Source organism: Sceloporus undulatus, chromosome 1 (genome assembly GCF_019175285.1).
Source record: "Sceloporus undulatus isolate JIND9_A2432 ecotype Alabama chromosome 1, SceUnd_v1.1, whole genome shotgun sequence".
NCBI classification, from domain to species: Eukaryota; Metazoa; Chordata; class Lepidosauria; order Squamata; family Phrynosomatidae; genus Sceloporus; species Sceloporus undulatus.
The window spans coordinates 131,004,936-131,025,299 of record NC_056522.1 but is presented as its reverse complement, the minus strand read 5'-3'; positions in this window follow the sequence as shown (position 1 = coordinate 131,025,299).

Sequence of the window (20,364 nt, the reverse complement as noted above, 5' to 3'; positions counted from 1 at the left end):
AGGGTGAATCCATTTGTGGCTCAGAGTAATAGTTCCAAAGTGAGCTTAGTCCTGGAATCAATTAGTCATTTATCTTCATACCCTGATTTCTCTATATGTGTCTTAAGTGATTACTTAAGTGAGGAAACATATGTTGTAGGGGAATACATTGACAGTAGCTGTAAATATCAACAACTATGTGAAGCTACATATGTTGGGTTAGGGTGGGGGGAAGGGAAGGAATTGGATATATATGAAGTATTAATAAAGAATATTTATTTAAAAAATTAAGTGATTACTGTTTATTAGTTGTATTCCTTTTGTTTTAATTCATTTATATTAATTTTTTACTATTTTGTTATAACAAGTACAAGCCACCTTCTTCCGTACTTTTATTAGATAGCATCCTTTTTTATACAGGGGCAGCATTTCTAACCACAAATAAATTATAAGATCTTAAAAGATTTTTGCAGCACCAACACTGTCAACAAAAACAAAAAGTTATGATTACAGTGTGCTTATTCATGCAAGAGCTCTAGAATGAGAATAGATAGAAAGAGAACCTGTTCAGTGTGTGACCGTGTTATACTGAATTTATTGGAGGGTTATCCATTGAATCCACAGTTTTCTGTGTTCATTTTGTGGTAATGTGAACATTTTACTTTTCAGTAAATAATGTGGCAATATTAAATAAATTGTTTTATGGAACTTAATTACAAAACTACTCTGTTTCAAATATGTTTCATTGATTTTTTGCCAAGTGTTCATTCTCCCTGGGGGAAAAAAGACACTATGCTAGTGTTCATCTCAGTTTGGCTAAATGACTGCATGGTTGCAGAAGCTAAGATCAATTTCCCTAGTAAATGAGGAAAAGATTGTCTTTGGTATAACACCATCTTATAGTGATCTTCATGTTTGTATTATCTTTACTTGTTCTACTGCTATGAATTTAGGCCTTATTTGGTCATTTGGTGTTCGTGTCTACTGAATGTATGGAGAGACTAGCAGAAATGTGTGCAGCTACAGTAGGTACAGCCTAAAACCTTAGACTACCAAACATCCACTAAATATTTTATTCTTAAAGTACAAATTTATATATATATAAATTAAAAATAAGATTTTCTCCCTTAAAGGACAGTTTTGTGAATGCCATGACACCCTAAACATATGTGATCTCATCTGTTTTTAGAAGCTAAATAGAGTGAGACCTGGATAGTATCTGGAATACCCATGGAATACCAGGAATCTCCAGGAGGAAATCAGAAAGAAATCTGTCTAAAATTCTCCTGAGCCCCAGCTAGTTAAAGTTAACAATACCAAGATAGATATACCAATGATCTGACCTTGGATGTATCTACACCATACAAATAATGCAGTTTGCACCAGCTTAACTGTAATGGTTCAATGCTATGGAATCCTGGATTAATAGTTTGTTGTGGCACCAGAGCTCTCTGACAGAAGGCTAAATATCTCACAAAACTAGAAATCCCAGAATCCCACAGCATTGAGCCAGTGCACTTAAAGTGATGTCAAACTGCAATACTTCTGCAGTGCAGATTAGACCAGATTCTACTACTGAAGTAAAATAAATCTCTAAGGACCAGTTTTCATTTTGTTTTCTTATTCTTAACCTATAGCCAGTCTTATTTACCCAGTTTAAGAAAGGGAATACTATCTGAGCCTTTATTTTGGTGAGCAGCATATTTCCCCTCTAAAGCTCTTAAGCTCCATCCTTAGCCACCCCTAATAATTATGCATTCTTGCATGCATCCCTGCTGCTTAGTAATTCTGTGGAATATGCAGAATATCTACAGATCTAGACCCACACAGTGTGAAATAATGTCAGGGTGAACCTGCTTTGGCTATCCTCCAATAGAAGAAAGGCCAGCGATGTTGGCGTCAAGCATCCAAAGAAGGAGGGAGGGAGGGGATGGACAGAGCTTATGAACCCTCTAGCTTTGCCCCTTCAACAAGGGTCACATATACACATTCTTGTTAATGGCTGAAAATTCGCATGCCTTATAAAAACAAATGATATAGTCAGGGTGTAAAATGATTAATTTACAATTGATTTGAAATTCATGCCAAGAATTTTCTCTATGTAAACTGGTATTTGAACATCACCTGGAGAATGGATATCAAAGCTGTAGATGAAAAAAATGTGCATGTTAGAACACCTGGTTCATTTTTCAAGGAACATCTGGTTTTATCTGGGTTTGTATTATCCTTGCTGCATTGCATTCCCTTAAAAGTATACTCCAAAATGTTTGTTAATCCTTAGTAGATTAATAAGAAGGCTGCCACAATACATAATCTTGAATATGAATTAGGAAAATTAACATTTATACTAACCATTAAAGGCTATAAGCATACATCTCACATTTCTACAGATAGCAATTTCAAATCAAATTATCTTTGTCTTATTTAGTTTCAGCCAACTGGCAGTTTTCTAAAACCAACATGTGTAAAAAAGAAGGAGTTCTACTTGATTAACTGCAGTAATTAGTTCACAATATTATTGTCCCTCTCCCACTTCTGAAACAAGGGAGTTGTGCATTCTAAATCAAAAGCATTCTAACAAATAATAGGAACTGGAATGTAAACCACATATTACATTTTTATTTGGATCCAATCTGTTGTAATTTCTATTAGGAAGGCATTCATCTTTAGAATCTATTTGGCTTTATCTTCCAGCTGCAACAAACCTCCGTTAGTTTGGTTTACTTGCAATTTTTGGTCTTAAGTTTTTGAACCATTTGCACTGCCCCATATTTGTTTAGATTATTGGTTTTTGAAAAATTGCCCTATAACAATGTAAAAAGAAACAAACAAACAGACATTGGCCCTCAGTTCGAAATAATGCTGGTCTCTATTAGATAGCATCCTTAATCACAGAGCATAGTGCAATTAATACATTCTGCTATATTGGCATGATGCCCCAAGTATGCTTGCACTGTGGATATAATTGACAGCAGATGCTATGTTTTTGCATGGGCACAGAATGGTTTAGTTATACTTCACTACCTACTGTTACTTTTTTTTTTTTTTACAAAAATCATTTTTTTAAAAATAAGATAAACATGAATAAAGTAGAACAGAACAAAAACATTGGCAATGGTTGCCTAAGACAAAAGTTAAGTTTTCATGGTCTTTTTGGATCGATCTTTTCAGATGGATCCATGGGACAGTGGAATGTGACTTTTTTTCATCATTAATTTGATTTACATAAGAAATAAATGGGAACCATGATACCTCAAAGATATTATCTTTCTGTTCTTTTGCTTGTCTTACTTGCCATGTTAGTCTGAAAAATTCCTGCCTTTTTTACACACTAGGTCTAAGCTATGTGCTGCAATTTTCTTCTAGTAATCATAATCTGATGGGGTCTTTATTGGCATTGTTCAAAAGTTAGATTTCACATATAATGGGCTGTATCATAAATATGAATAAGAGGCAGGACTGTGGTTTGGCTAATGCCCCTGCATATCCTATAATAAATACCCTTTGTTTTATGATTAGAGAGCTTTTTGTTGGTTTGGTCATACTTTGTGCTCATGTCAAGGAGCTGGCCATATTTCTTTGAAGGTTTTGAAATATGTGCTGGACTTTATTGATAAAATTACAATATTATATGCTCATAGACAAACATGTTTTCTGTGTTTCAAGGTGGCAAGTATTGTGGTGAGTGCAGGAAAACAAAACAAAAAAAACCAAATCATAGACAGAGGGTCTCTAAGGGCAGAAGTATGGTCAAAATAATCTGAGGAAAAAGTATGTAAAGCAATCCAAGTAGGGTCAAATTTAACAGTCAGATATCAAAGAGAAGCACCCCCAAAATAAGCCAAAGTTAAGGAAACTAGGGATCAAGGACTTTCATGTAGCAAAACAGAGATAGTAGAGCTGCTGTTTTTCAGTGCAGAAATGCTGTTGGCTGTGTTAACTTATATCCAGCTGCAGCTGGCCTAATTTTCCTGGCATTTTCCTTTTAAGTTATGGCACACTGTTGCCTGCTTTTTTTGCTGCTGTAATTTCAATCTGTGACACCCTAGAGAATGAAATACCTTACCATCCAACTCCCTCTCTAAATGTTCTGCATGTGGTGGTCTGTGCTTTGAAGATGGGGATGCCTCTGGTTCTGGACAATTTTTTTGTCATATATTCCCCCTCTCCATGAATTCAAGTCTCATGTGCTTTTCCTCACCTCCAAAACATCACTAGCCTCATAGATAGTTTTAGAAGAAAGATGTACAGTCAGCCCTCCTTATCCACAGTTTTTTAATCCATGGATTCAAGCATCCACAGCTTGAAAATATTTTTTTAAGTATAAATTCCAAATAGCAAACCTTGATTTTTCATTTTATAAAACAGACACCATTTTGCTATGCCATTGTATTTAATGGGACTTGAGTATCCATTGACTTTGTTATCCATGGGTGTGTGTGTGGGGTTGTGTGTGTCCTGGAACCAAACTCCAGTGGATAACAAGGGCCCACTGTACTCTATTTCATTGTCAGTCACAGAAGGTAGAAAATTTATATTTCCTTTTGAATATGTGAAGCCAACAAATTTATTTTCCTTCCCTAGCTTGGGTTAGAAGGTCTTCTCAGTGAAAGACATTGGATTTCAAAGTCAAGTAGGAAACTCAGGGGGCGTTTTTGTGTTAAGGACTAGCAATGGCTTATTTTGAAATTATCACAATGCTAATTACTGACAAAATGTTACAGACAAAGTCTGGATTTGCTGAGGAAGGGGAGAGGTGAAATAACGCAAAGGACAACCAATTTGGCAAGAAAAAGGCCACAACTTTATTGAAAACAGCAACAAGTAAAAGAGGGTTGGCCTGAAAGCATGAGGTCTGGATCTGACAACTTGAGGTGGTTGATGAAACGAAATGCCTGGTTACAGCCAGGCTTCGGGATGATAGAGGGGTAACTGGCCTAAAGCGTGATCACCACTTGAGGAGCCAGATATGTGCATAAGTACATCTTTGCCCCATGTCACCGGGGAATGCTGCATCGATGTCGCCCCTGCACTAGCAACATTGCTAACCCTCAGCACCCCCGGGTCCCAGTAGGACTCCCGATCCAATACTTCGCAGCATAGGAAACCACTCCCATCAGATCTGAGACCTATGCTGCCACAAAAGGCAAGACCCACTGGGCCCGCCTTCAGCCACCCCTCGTCCAACGAAATCTTAAAATTGTGTGGCCCTGGGCCCCCCCTGCCCCTGAGTTCATGGAAAATGTCCTTATATGGCTGAAGAGCCTTGGATTTCCATCTGCCCATCCGGTTGATGGCATCAACAGGCAAACCATATTGAGTTGCAGCCATCGCAGCACTGATTTGAAAGGAGCGGCAGGGCCATACGCAGCACTGACACCATCTGGAACCTGGTGACTGATGTGCCATCGCTGTGAATGAAGAGGGTCCCTTGAATATTAGGGCGGGCAGTCAAGAATTTTTTCAGGGTCCATACAGGGCACAGCCTGTGACCACAAAGTCTCTGGAGGGTGATGCTGTTCCCCTTACCCAGCTGATCCCACTTGGACCTGTGAAGAGCTAAAAGTACAACATTATCCCCAAAGGATATGTCCTCCACCTGGAGACAGCGGCCGGAGCCATCAGACATGGAGGCAGGGATCAGCTCACCCACCCACAATGACCCGAAGAAGGCTGTCACAAAGGCAGCCTGGAATAGCCTGGCCTCGGCCCCGGAGTTGCAAATCTTTTTGAGGTGAGCAGTGATTTGGCATAACACCTGGAAGCAAATGGGCTTTCTGCCATCTAACTGGAGAGGAGCCAACCTCCTCCAACCCTCCAGGGCCCTCCTGACTAGGAAGGATGAGCATGGGTCTTGGACATCTCCCACATTGGAGAAGAATAAGATGCGTGCCAGGTGATCCACCATTGTTTATGGAGTAATATTAGCTTCTCTCAGTCATACCAAAATCTGTAAAATGGTATTAGACCCTATTGATCAATGAGGGAGAAGCCCGTTCACCCCCCAAAATGATTGAAGTTTGGACGTACCTCTCTTGTAGTCTCGTAGGGTGGAGGGGGGCCAGCGAAGCCAGAACACCCTGTGTCACAGCCAACTGCCAATCTCCCACAATTCCTCTGGAAAGGGCGTGGGAAAGGGGTCTGACTCAGGCGTCAGCAAGTGGAACCTGGCTACCTGGAAATGAGAAAGAGCATCTGCAATATTATTATTGAGGCCAGGAATGAACCGGGCTCTGAATGTGATGTTAAGGCAGGGGTAGGCAACCTTTTTGAGCAGAGGGCCGGGTTGCTGTCCCTCAGACAACTGGGGGTCCGAAGCCAAAAAATAAATAATTAAATAATTTTTAAAAAATTAAATATATAAATAAACCAGGACAAACGTAGGACAAAATTTTCAAATGGAAGACACTTTTTTTTAAAAAAAATGGACACGTGAAAAAAATTGCTGATTTTTAAAAAAATGTTAATATAAATGCATGTTTCTGAGGCTTCTATAGACAATTGCCCCCCAAAGGCCCCGGCGGCAATCGGCAGCAGGACCGGGCTGGGGCCGGTCCCAAGGCCTCGGCGGGCCACATTCGGCCCGCGGGCCACAGGTTGCCTACCCCTGTAAGGTGTAGACTAAGTAGGACAAAAGGACGCACCAAGAGCATAACCCTCTCTGACTTACAAGTCTGGTGACTGAGGACTCTGACCACTGCCTGGTTGTCACACCAGAAACAGACTTGTCTATTGGCCAGTTATTCACCCCAGATGTGGACCACCACCAGGATGGGAAAAAATTCAAGGAAAGTGAGGTCCCGCAGGATCCCACCCGCAGCCCAATGTGCTGGTCAGCGTTGGGTGCACCAGTGACCTTGGAAATAAATACCGAAACCTAAACTACCAGAAGCATCAGACTGAACCTGCAGTCCTGCTCCCAAACCCTAAGTGCGCTGCCATAGGGACACCCCATTGTAGTGCTAAAGGTTTCTAAAGCTGCACAAGTGACCGAGCAACCCCTGGGCATCGCTTTGTCAAAGTACCACTGGTTTTCAAACTTGAAACCCAGAAGGCAGAAGTCATCAGGGTGCACAGGCAGGAGTCTGAATGCCAACTGGATGTCACATTTTGCCATGAGGGATCCTTGGCTGCATGCTCGTAGGAGCCTGACTGCATGGTCCAGCAAGGCATAACAAACCGAGCATAGCTCAGGTGGAATGGCATCATTGACAGACCAGCCGGTGGGATGGGATAGATGGTGGATGAGACAGAACTCTCCAGGGGCTCTTTTGGGGACAACTTCCAGAGGGGAAACCCTGAGGTTGGAACGTCTGGCATGTCCCTTGCAGACTTAAGGTTGCAGGCGTCAGATGCCTTGTGAGGGCCCATTGCCGGTATGCAAAAGCCCCGGGTGAAGTCTCCACCAGGAATGAGGAAGCCTCGGGGAAGGGGTTGCACTATAAAAGCTTCAGGAGAGCTGATGATGAGTCAGGTGGTCCCATTTGCCATGGTGAACATAGCAAAAGATTCCACTGTTAGTAATGTACACCATTCTGTAACAAGTTGTTTTTAATCTCAAATAATGTTTACATTTGGAAGCTGTGTATGGAAACGTTCCATTTTGAAGAGCTCTTTCATTATCATCCTTTCCTTTTTTCCTTGACAATTCACATGCACATATTTAAAATGAATAGTTTGTCACTTCACATCCATTTCCATTTAGCTTATTTTGCCTTTTCCTTCTGTTGCAGTTATGTTTTCACATCAGGAGTTGTAATATAGAATGGCTTGAAGCTTTTATCTTTATTATCTCAACACTTCTCAGTGGCCTTTTCATCAGGATTAGATATTACTAGATTTGACTGGAGAACATTATTATTGCATATAGCAGCAAGTATCTGTTCTCCTTCAATCTCAGGCACTTTTGCTTGAACTTTAAGACCCTGGCAATTGCAAAAACATAAAACAAAACAAAATTCTGTTAGGGTTCTGCCATGCACAAATAAATATTCTACATACAATAAAGCTGTATTTCAAGATCAAGCCATAATCCAAGTGCCTAACAGATTGTGCAGGGCACTCCTTAATAATGAGAAGAATTGACCAACTCTTACTTGTGTAAAGATCAACATACTCTCTCAAGTTGAAGGAATCTGGGCCATTGCTTACATTTCTGATATTTTCTGGCATGTATATATTTCCTTGGTTGTAACTCTTAGTAGGGCTCCCAGCATTTGCAAAATTAAATACTCCCAATCTCTCCAATTAATGGCTGGAATCCTGTTGGGCATTTATGATTATGTAACCTACAATTACACAGTCCTAACTACTAATTAGCGATGATCACTATGTGAAATGGTAGCTACATAGGAACCATGAAAGTCCCCAAAATCCCACTTACCAATAAGCAGCTGCTAAAATCAATGGGAAGACATTCTTCTGTCAATCAAAAATTGGCAGCTTGATGTTCCCACTTATCCCTCTCACACAAGTAGTCATTTGTGTGAGAGTGCTGTTCTCACACTGCACCAGCACATAGGGTGCCAGGAGAAGCCAAAAGAGCAAACAAAATCCAACATCAAACAGTCCAGGGTCAGGAGCCATAAATCATAAGTACAGTCCATGGTAGCAGATAACAAGATCAAGAAACAGTCCAGGGTCATAAATCTCAGTCAGGTCACATTGTAAATGCAGGCTTCAGAAAGAAATCCAGTTTGTGTCCTATTCAACTTGCAGTCTGTATTACAGGAGAGTGTTTCCTCATTTCATGAACACAGCCTCTCTCTTCACCTGTGGGGGAGGAAGTGGGTCTGTTCCAGATGCCACAGCCTTCAACTTCCTTGAGGTGTTATCTCTCCTATCTCCTCATCCTGTGGATCACTCAGGTGGATGTCAACTGAGCTGGAGGAGGGCACAGATGTGGTAAGTCAGGTTCATCTTCAGAAGCCAAAGTCTCAAGTGCGGTGCTGATGAGTGGACCTGCTTCATCCTCAGAAGCTGAAGTCAAAGGGGGGACATAACAGTGAGGGGGATATGCAACAGGGTCATTTTTCTGCCTGTTATGCCGGAGGTAACTCATGGGAGAGGGTGGGAACATCCAGAAGCCACTCCTCAATTGACTGTGGGGTGGACCTCCATTGATCCAGTGCTGTTTATCAGTAAGTGGGATTTTGGAGATGGCCAGAAACCACTATGTAGCATTGTAATTACAGTGCTACATACTACATAATGGCCATACAGAGTTCTGCTAAAACAGTTGTCAATTAGTCAAGGACAGAAGATTCTGTCATTTCCTTTTTTCAAGTAACTGATGTTCGTGTAGATCAAAAGTTGAACGTGAGTCAACAGTGTGATGCAGCAGCTAACAAGGCCAATGCGATTTTAGGCTGCATCAGTAGAGGTATAGTGTCTAGATCAAGGGAAGTAATAGTGCCACTCTATGCTGCTTTGGTCAGGCCCCACCTGGACTATTGTGTCCAGTTCTGGGCACCACAATTTAAAAAGGATATGAAGAAACTGGAGCGCATCCAAAGGAGAGCGACTAAAATGGTGAAGGGTCTGGAAACCATGCCCTATGAGGAATGACTTAGGGAGTTGGGGATGTTTAGCCTGGAGAAAAGAAGGTTAAGAGGTGATATGATAGCCCTGTTTAAATATTTGAAGGGATGTCATATTGAGGAGGGAGCAAGCTTGTTTCTTGCTGCTCCGGAGACTAGGACCCAGAACAATAGATACAAGCTCCAAGAAAAGAGATTCCACCTCAACGTTAGGAAGAACTTCCTGAGAGTAAGGGTTGTCTGACAGTGGAACACACTCCCTTGGAGTACAGTGGAGTCTCCTTCATTGGAGGTCTTTAAACATAGGCTGGATAGCCATCTGTTGGGGATGCTTTGATTTAGATTTCCTGCATGGCAGGGGGTTGGACTGGATGGCCCTTGTGGTCTCTTCCAACTCTATTATTCTATGATTCTATATCACATTATTCCCAACATTTGCAGAAAAAGCTGCTGTTTGAAAGCTCAAATCTCTTCAGATATATAACAACAGAAATGTTGTTCTTCAAGAAGCCAGTCTCAAGTGATATGCTAAATATCATGAAATAGCTTCAAAGGCAATCCCACAAACAATGCAGTAAATACAGAACATCTTATTGGAAAATTATTATTTAACAGATAACTACAGGCGGGGCTACCACTGTTCAGTAGTGGTTAAGGTTGGAACATAACTGTGAAATCCCTCATATTCAGTTACAAGTATCAGTGTTGGCAAGGACCTTTAAACTGCAATGCTGGAAAAGACTGACAATTTTTACAGCTGCAGGAGGCTGCAGGAAATGCTATTTTTTTTTCATTGAAACAAGTCTGCCCACCATTGCAGTGTGCCCTGCTTACCTCTACTGAGAGTATCGCATCAGGGGAATATACAAAGGGATAGTCTAGAGTCCAGTCCAAAGGTCACACAATACCAGTCAGTCAGTCACAGCAAATGGCATAGACTATGCAAGAGCATAATCACAAGGCAAGTCCAGGGGTCAGATAACCAGAGTCATGAATCAAGAACAAGGAAGACAGAAACAACAAGGCTACAAGACTGGTTGTCAACTGCAAAGAACCTCTGCAGCGGAGGTCTTTTAAAAGGCCTCTGCTTCTCTCAGCTGAAACCTATTAGCTCTCGTCTTAACTTCTAGCCTGGAAGAACGCCTCAAAGACTCCTTGACATATCTTTGCTCTACAGTCGTGGCACCTGCAGCCCTAGAGTACATTGAGTCTATATCTCCCTCTGCTGCTTCCTGAGCCTGCTCTGGGACTGCTGATCCTGGCAGGCCCAGATCTGCCTCTGTCTCAGCCTCCTTCATGTCTTCAGAGTCTGAGTCCTCTGACTGTGCCTCTAAGTCAGGCCCAGGGCAGTCCATGACACAGTGATTCTTTTGATGTTTCTAGGGAGGGAGGGAGGGAGAGGGAAGAGGAGGAGGAGCAAAACTCTCATAATCTTGCCCATCACAGAGAGGGATAGAGTAATTGTTCATTCTTGCATGTGCAAATGCAATAGCAACAGCATTTACATTTCTATACTGCTTAATAGTGAACTCAGCACCCTCTAAGTGGTTTACAATCTATAAGCCAATTACCCTCAACAAGCTGGGTACTCATTTTACTGACTTAAGAAAGGATGGAGTCACTCTTGGAACCCAGGGATCCAACTCACAACATTGTGGCTGCAGTATCAGCATTTAACCACTGCACCACCAGCGCAATACATGGAAATTTACCTCCCTAGCAATGGGGGAAGCAGGGATGACATTCCTCACATGCTCTCTTTCCCAGAAGACTTGGTTCTGCTAAGAAATGGAACATATCAGAAGAGTCACCTTTGCGTGTTATGTTTCTAAGCATCAATAGGTTTCCAGCAGCCCATGAAACAGCAGAAAGATCAGATGGCAGTTATCTGTAGAGGAAATTGGACACATGAAGATGGCTCTCACAATGTTCCCTGTGCAAAGGGATGGAATTTTCCTAATCCCCACTGATTTTTCTGTATGAAGCACTGCCTGACTCTGTGCATGCCAATGTGGAAATAAGCATGAATCTTTTATGAAGGAAAATAACTTTTAAGAAAGAAAAATAAGACAAAAATATTTTTATTTTAAAAAGTGAAATAAATAATATTTTCCTGAACATATCCCTATGCTTCTTTTTTTTCTTTTAAATTCAGACATCAAGTTGTCATTGATTACAAGTATTTATTTAATTAATCTGATTTTAATATAATTCAGAATAACTTGAAATTGATTTTGCTATATTGACACAAGGGACTGGGTCCTGCTAGATTTTCTGTAACTCTCAGGATGTGAAAAGTATCTTCAATTCCCAGTGAAGTGAATAATTTCAAAGTTGATCATCTTCTCCTTGGGTACTTTAGTACTTCAGAACATCAGACCTTAAATAATTGCATTGCAGTATCAAATATATCAGCGTGATAGACTCATTTCCTTTGCTGACCTGTATTTGTGGTTGAAGATGAAACTTTCAGCACTGAAAATTGCTGTGATTTATTTGCATGCCAGCCAGTATAACTTCCATTCTGCTCTATTGTACTTAGAATTAAATGGAATTTATGGTATGTTCATGTGCCCTTTTATTAATTAAAAGCAAATATTAACACTTCAGACTTGAGACAGGGGAAGCTAGGCTTCCCATGGAATTTGCAGCATTTATTATATCTACTTGCAAATAACTGGTATCCCTAAAAAGAAACTGCTTTCAGTTCTTTCAGTCTTTTTCTGCTCAGTACTAGCTATAAATGGGATCATTCTCTCTCTGAAGATTTAGGCTTAACCTTTTACAGCTCTGTCCTATGCATATCTACTCACAGTAAGTCTCACTGATTTCAGTCTAACTCACCATCAGGTCAGTATGGGTAGGACTGCAATCTTAGAACTTTATCACACCATCTCCATTCTTGCCATGATCATATTAATGAAGTGAAGTGTATACATACTTGTTTGGGGCCATTCTGTACCGCACATTGCTTCATTGGCACAACCGGATGGTTATTGGCTCCTCATGCTCTCTTCTGCCCTTGTCCTTAATCCCACCACCCTACCCAGTGCCCTACCCAGTGTGCCTTTTGTTTGTGTGTTTTATCTTAATGCAGTTCCAGAGCTATGCTAACTCTGTGGTTTTAAACTCTGTGGTTTTGAAAAATAAAAGAAAATAAAAACAAACAAACAAACAAACAAAATGGCTGTTCTAGACACCAACACCTTATAACCACACAATCCATACTGCAACAGGATAATCTCCCACACCTGAGAACTAGGCAATTGGAAGCTTATTGATGGGTTTTCCCCATCAATAGCAAGGTGTGGGCTAACAACAATTGTAAAACAATGCAGCAACCAGAGGGAGATAGCACCATGCAACAAGGATCATCAAAGGCACTATTACTGAACTTTTTGGCAGTTTAAAAGCTGTTTGTGATAACATCCCTAGTTGCTATTCCAAGCTCAAACAGTGTTTGTATATCAGGGTGGGCAAACTGCAGTTTGTGGGTCACCTGCAGAGCTCCCTGTTGATCAGTTTATTTAATTGCCCCCCAAATGCCCTTTAGGTGGTATGGGGAAATTTTTGTCATATTTTCTGTTCCTCTGGGCCATTTTAGGACTAGGAGGTTCCCTATTTTGCCTCAGGGATGAGGAAAATATTTCCTGTGGTAAGATAAGCGTTCTCCAGATCCTAAAATTGCACTAAGGTTAACCAGGGGCACAATAATGAATAATCTAAAAAATGAACTATTCTTTGATAACTTTGTAAGTTTGGCTTACATGCCTTTTTTCGGGGGGAAATATGGAAGCAGGCAGAAAAAATTGCCATCCTGTTGAGATATTTACAGTGATGTCACCAATTACAGGCACAATTGATTTCCTCCTATGTGGTCAGTGACCATCAAGCTTTCCTTTGAACCGGTTAATCTAAGCATTTTGCTGCTGCTTTAGCATTACAAGAGCAGCTATATGAAAAAAAAGGTTCAGATAAAATAAGTGGAAATATCCTGCCAGAGTAACTGGGAGGAATGTGAGATAAAGTGATCCACCCTGAGGTGATATCTCTCAAGAGGAAGGCCCCTCCTCTGTTACAAAATCCAGGAGGAGAGGAGGGGGGAGGCTAAAGTTTCTAGGCCTCTTCTAGTAACCATGATGCAGAGGACAGACATGTGAAAATGTACATAGCCCCCTAACATGTCCCTGTGAATGCCAAAATAAGTTAGACTGTTGCACTTCGTGGAGAAAGATCTGGAAAAGTTTCTGTAATTGTATTAGGCTGAATATGGATATAATACTGCCATGAACAGGAACTCAACACTCTCAGGTTTCCCACTCACTGGATTAATGTATTTACATGGTTACAGAGATATTTTTTGAATGTCATGCTCATTGTACAAAGATTTAACTTATATCCAACTGCTGAATGAATTGTTAGTGAGATATACTTTCCACCCACATCTGCACCCATAAACATATTCAGAAGAATGCTTGAGAAGCACTTTACTGACAGGTGGGACCTGGCAATTGTGAGCTTAGGAGTGGACAACTGGTGAGATTTGGCAATTGGGAATTTGGGACTGAGAAGCTGCTGCATTTGCTTTAACCTTACTCTTGTTGTACAAAATATGAGCAATATGAATAGCAAGGAGGCATTGACCAAAAGACTTGAGATTCTATTTCAACACTTGGGCTTAAAGAGATGTGAAAACTCAACATGCAAATCCAAATAGTATTCTCAGTTCAGAAGCAGGGACCCCAGGACTGTTTTTAGAGAGGGACAGGCTCAACATTGGCAGGTAGGTCATTGTTATTTTTTCAACTTTTGGGTATGTTTTTAGCAGACATTGAAAATACAACAACAACTAATTAAAGCATGAAAAAACCCTATCTACTATAACAGCAATAGCAAAATAATAATCAAATAAATAAAATTTGAATAAATAAAAATGAATACAATTAATCTATCAAGCAAGAAGGAAAACAAGTAAAACTCTATTATGGGAATGTAAAATTGTTTTTGTGCTTCATGTATATACCAAGTTATCAAGCTTGGTAGGTATACAACTTTGCATTTTCTTTTGAAAGTATTGTGTGTGATCCTGTATTTTCTCAACATATATCCAATATATAAAAGCTGCTGTTTTTAAATCAACACCCGTATCGGACATATATCTAATGCAAAATGCTTCTAACTTCAATTTTGAACAAAGCTGTTTCACTGAGTTCCCCATAATACATTTACTTTTTAAAAATACATAGTTACTTAGGTAGAATAGACAGCATTTTTTTTTAAAGTCCAGTTATTTTAGAAGTGGGATGCATTGTGGCAGGAGAAGTGTCATTTCACTTCTAGAAATTCTATTTTCACCTTTGTCTGCAAATACTTGCAGAAATAAACTGAACTCTCGGTATTTCTTCAAGGTTAAAAAACTAATTTTCGTCAGGAAAGCCAGATTATCATTTCTACTGTACTTGGAAGTTATTTGTCTTTCCTCTTACATATCTCAGTCTAAGATTGCACCTACACATACATGGATCCCAGTCCTGGGAAAAGAGCAGGATACAAATAATAATAATAATAATAATAATAATAATAATAATACATATTTGCTGGATAATTACTCCTTTACCAGCGCACTGAATATCCACTTAGAATCAAGTAATGGGGTATCAAATTAAGTCACACTTTATTAACTATTTACAAACCTCAAACCCTAAGATGTAAAGAGAAACATGACAAAAAGGGGGGAGGGCATGGCTGGTTCCCTTCTTAGCACTGAGCCTCATAGAATCTGAGGAGCCAATACTTTACCCAAGCAGTGCAAATATTGGTGCTCACCAGCCCAAGCATTCTCCACTCTTCTACACTACCTGGCACTATCCCTCCAATTCTTTCCACTGGTCCTGTGCCCTAGTACAGAGGAAAAGAACTTTCCAATCACTTTTTTGAAATGTTGCCAATCATGTAACAAGGCCAAAAAAATCATACTGGTCCCCAAGGTTCACAAGACACAGAATTCACTGATCTACAAGATGGGAGGGTCAGGCCAACAGCTGTAAAAAAAAAGACAAGGGCCAGGGTGAGTGGGGTCTTATACCCCCACTTGGCTCTGCCCCACCATCAACCACTTCATGACATGGATGCTGTGGCATTTTCATGTCCCTGACTCCTCCTCTTCTAGGTTATGCAAAGATGACCCTCCCCTCTTCAGTAGCCCATAGTGCGATGGAGGTGATGTAGCCAAAATACCTCCATTGCAGAACCTTAATTTCAGACTGGTGACAGTCATAGTCTGTCTCATATATTAGACATTTTTAAAGTTCAGGAAATACCTAAAAAAAACAAAAAAAAAAACAAGAATGTATTGAGAAATACTGAGGATAAAATGTATGAATTACTTTAGAACAGGATTGTATTTGGACATATTTAGTCCTAAGCAGGTGTTCATCTCCTCATGTGTATAGCTGAATTAGAGACAGGGACATGAGCATGCAAGTAAGCTCCACCCTCAAATGTCATCATTTCCTTGACATATTTCAGAATGTTTTAGATTTAATGTGAAGGTCTATAAAGAGATCTTTAACCATAGTAACTGAACATGGTTGCAAAACTCCCAAGGGAGTTCCCATCCATCCCGATGGGAATTTTATAAAGTGACAGCAAAAAGCTTGGATTGCTGGTAGGCATACAAGGTCAGGGCTTATTTGCACCCCACATCCCTGTCCCTATCCTCTGGTAGGTCTTCCACACAGGCAGGCAAACATTTTCATAGGGCTTTTCTCTCATGACTTTAGCCATGAGAGCTCCAAATCTACACATGTATGCATACAGGGGAGAGAAGGAGAAGGAGAGAATGACAAAAAGCTCCCCCCCTATTAGATTTGGCTTTCCTGCACTATTCAGTTTTAGAATATTTACAAAGATGTCTGGCACATGGTGAGCTGCTGTGTAGGCAGATAATAATATCAGTTATCTGAGGAAACAGCTTCTGTCCATTCATTTTCATTCTCTGACATAGTCACAGATTAGAATGTCAATGCACAAATACAGCTAGGAAATCAGAGCAAATACAACTATAGAAATGAACAATGTAAAAATAAGAAAGAGATCTTTGCAGCTGAACATCTATGGAAAAAATTTCAGACATATTTCATTTTAGAACATGGCTTTATAATATAGCTTTGTTAATCTAGATTTATCATATTCACAACACACACACACATCCATGTTGAATGTCACTCTATTTGAAATGGTAATGACTGTCATGATGAGACCATGCCTAATCAAGTGACAGTTGATTCATTAAAATGTGGAACCGAAAACATTTCAAGATAGGATAATAGAAGACAGACCACATGAACAATGCATGGACACTAAGTGTTAATCAGAACCTGAAGTTGTATAATTTATTATTAGGATATAAGGAAGAAATACAGTCAGGGAGAATTTGGATGAGACAGGATATCTTGGAATGGCAATGTAACATCTTTTTGACAAGACGGCCTGCCAACAACTCACCAGCCATACAAGAGGTCTTTTCTACAGGATGAAAGTGAGGCACCAATATTTTTTTAATATTATATTTTTTGTCATTTCATCTACAACTTATGTGAGAAGTCATTACAAAGAACTGCATTTTCCTTTCAAATTGCTGACCACATACAGACAGCAAGCAGGCAGAAATCTGGTCAATCAAAAAAATTGCAAACATCAGATGAATTAAACTTAAGTCGATGAAAGCTTATGCTACCAACTTCTTTCCCTCAGTCTCAGAGGTGTACAAGACCCTTTTGCACAACATGAATAACTACGCAGCATAACATTTTTATTTTGTTTTCATTTTACTTTGTCCTCCAACCGCCCCAATTTACCATGCAAAGATGAACTAGGTCAAGATTTGCACCTGTATTTATAATGTTTTGGATCCTAGCTTTTGTTCCCAGAAAAGGATTTACTTCTCCTACCCTTTCCACCTCAGTCCTATTCTTGAGAATTTAGGAACAATCAGGAATTGTATATGACATGACATAGGGGCTGTAACAGAAAGAGTTGACTAGCTAAAATCTACCCAGTTTGTGAAGACATGAATGCCTTTGAATCTAAGTTTAGGGAAATGCCAGTGCTACCAGTATTATATATGCATGTTCCATTTTGGCCTCTTATGCCTAAAACATACACCTAATTGTGCCTCTGGTATAGATGTGTTCTAAATTAGCTCTTTAGTTTACAATCCTGTATAGATGTAGATGAGAGTAAGTCCCAAATGAACTAACTGAAGTTTACTTTTTCAGTAAAATAGAGTTTCTTTAATGATCTAAAATCCTTCTCCATATGAATCCCACTGTGAGCATTTAAGAAAAGAGGAGCTAAAATGTGGCAAATATAAAAGATGATAGAGATGTCTGTGTGTGTGTGGTGTTACAAACAAAGGTTTTCCCCTCTTCTCTTTGCCCCGCATCGTTGCTGTAGCCACCAAATGGCGCGGCAACAATGTGCTGCCAGAAAGAAGCTGCCTAGAGTGGCTTTTTTTTTGTGGTGGCTCCACCATGACATCATTTCCTGAAAGTGACATGTGCATGCTACGCAATGTGTGTGTCATCATGGCACTGCCCATGTGGAATATGGCAAGCCATGATGGCGGCTTCCTTGTGGACTAGGGCTGCTGGGCTTGTAAATGCCCAGCTGCATCTAGCCCTAGTTTGCCGGAGGACACCACTATTCGCCCGTCTGTACCAGGCAAAAGTAAGCTAGGAGATGTTCTTAATAGTCTATACCTTAAAGTACTGTGTGCAACAAGTAATGGGGAACAATATATCTATGCATTTGATAATTTAAGTTTCTCTTCCTAACTTTTTGTAGAGTTAAAAGCACATTGAGTATATGGGTGATCTGTTCATCAATTGAGGGTTTTTTTATTCTCTTAGAAGTCTCTCCCACCCCTTTCTGAATTTAAAAATATAGTAGAACATTCTGGGATACCTTGTTACAGGCAGCACAACAGGAACTGTATGATTTCAAACATCTTCCTGCTGTTTTATTGAACTTTTTTTGGTCCGAGAGCAGGTAGATGGTGAGATGGGAAGTCTTACTAGTGCTCAAGAGAGAACCAGAAGGCAATTTCCCAAAAATAGCAAGCACAAGCAAAGGTTAGATGGAAGGTGGAGGATGGAAGTCAGAGAATTTGATTTACGGAGCAACTCAACACTGTCTTTTTCATATAAAAATAGTATTTAATTTAAAATAGTTACATGCGACTATTTTAGCATATAATCAGATGGGAAGGAATGATACACAATGATTATTTGAACTGCACAGCATAAGGATGCTATGAAGTATCCTCAGTCAAGGATTAGAAAATGCGGAGATAGACTGAAGGAGTAATAAGTTGCTTTTATCCTCATAAGATAAATTATTTATTTTGGATGTTACAACATTTGAATGGACTGTCAGCCAAAATTTTGATGGAACAAGATCTCTTAGGGTCTGAGTAGTTGAAGAGGAAAAACTAGGTCAATCCTGGCTTTCCCCCAAACTGGTTGGAAACCTGCTGTCTGCACGGGTCACTCCCAAGGCATGCACTCTGAACCACCCAAATGCAGATACAATGTGGTGTCAAGCCAGACTTTTTTTTTCTTTTTCACCTCCCCCCCCCCCCATGTATCATCACACAAACACACACTGAGCTATGCACCCACACCTAAGGACCTTTTCATAGTACATAATTATACAGCCATGATTCCATTTTAATTGCTATGGTTCCATTCTATGGAATCATGGGATTTGCAGTTTAGTGAGAGATATTTAGAATTCTCAGCCAGAGAGATCTAGTTTCTCACCAATCTACAGACTCTGGAGTTCCATATGAAGTTGTCATGATCATTAACATGGAATTTTAGCACTATACAATATTGCACTACACTGTTATAGCACTATTTTCCCACTTTAATGGCTATGGCTGCCTCTTGTGGAATCCTGGGATTTGCTGTGTAGGCATTTAGAATTCCCAGCTAGAGAGCTCTTATGCCTCACTAAACTATAAACTCCAGAATGCCAAAGGAGGCAGCCATAACAGTAAAAGTGGAATAATAGTATAACTATGATGCATGAAAGGACCAGAGATCCACAGTGGCTAACACTGGACATTAAAACTGTGCTGAATTTGAGAAGAAATAGACCAGAATTGTCACCACAATCTAACCCTTCCTGCTGCCACCACCACCACATTATTATTGTTTACTGTCCATCAAAAATGGCCCTTTTTTCATTCCTTCAACTTTATTCTTGGGACAAAAGGGAGGAAAAGAAAAAACCCAGTAGGAATTGGAAACAATCTGAATACAGTTAAATTGAGCTTTTCTGTTGTGCTTGAACGTATTCAAGGGAGAAGCCGATCAACATAATTCTACAAAAAAGACATTAGAAAGTACAATCACTGCAAGTAACCTTAGATGATTCCCTTAAAGCTTATGCTGGGGCCATGCAAAAATAGTTTGTATCACTGTGTAAAGTAACCCCGAGCTTTTAACATAAAGAGCTCCCTCTTAAGGGATGAGATACAATCCACTGTTTATGCTATCTCAGCTGTGAGCCTTTCCCAATCAAAGAAATCTCACTGTGCCAAACTGTTAGATGTAGAGGATCTGTGAGAGAAATTATCTCCTAAGCACTGAGCAGATATCATCAAACTTAATTAGGATTTTTCACACACAGGGTATGATTGAAAAAAAGGTAGAGGCTAGTGTTTGATGTTGAACCAGTCAGCCAATACTCTCCACAAAAATTACAACAAAGATTTCTTGTCAGGTAAGGAATTTAGAGAGCTAGCAAAGTTTAGTGGTTTGAGCACTGGGCTAAGACT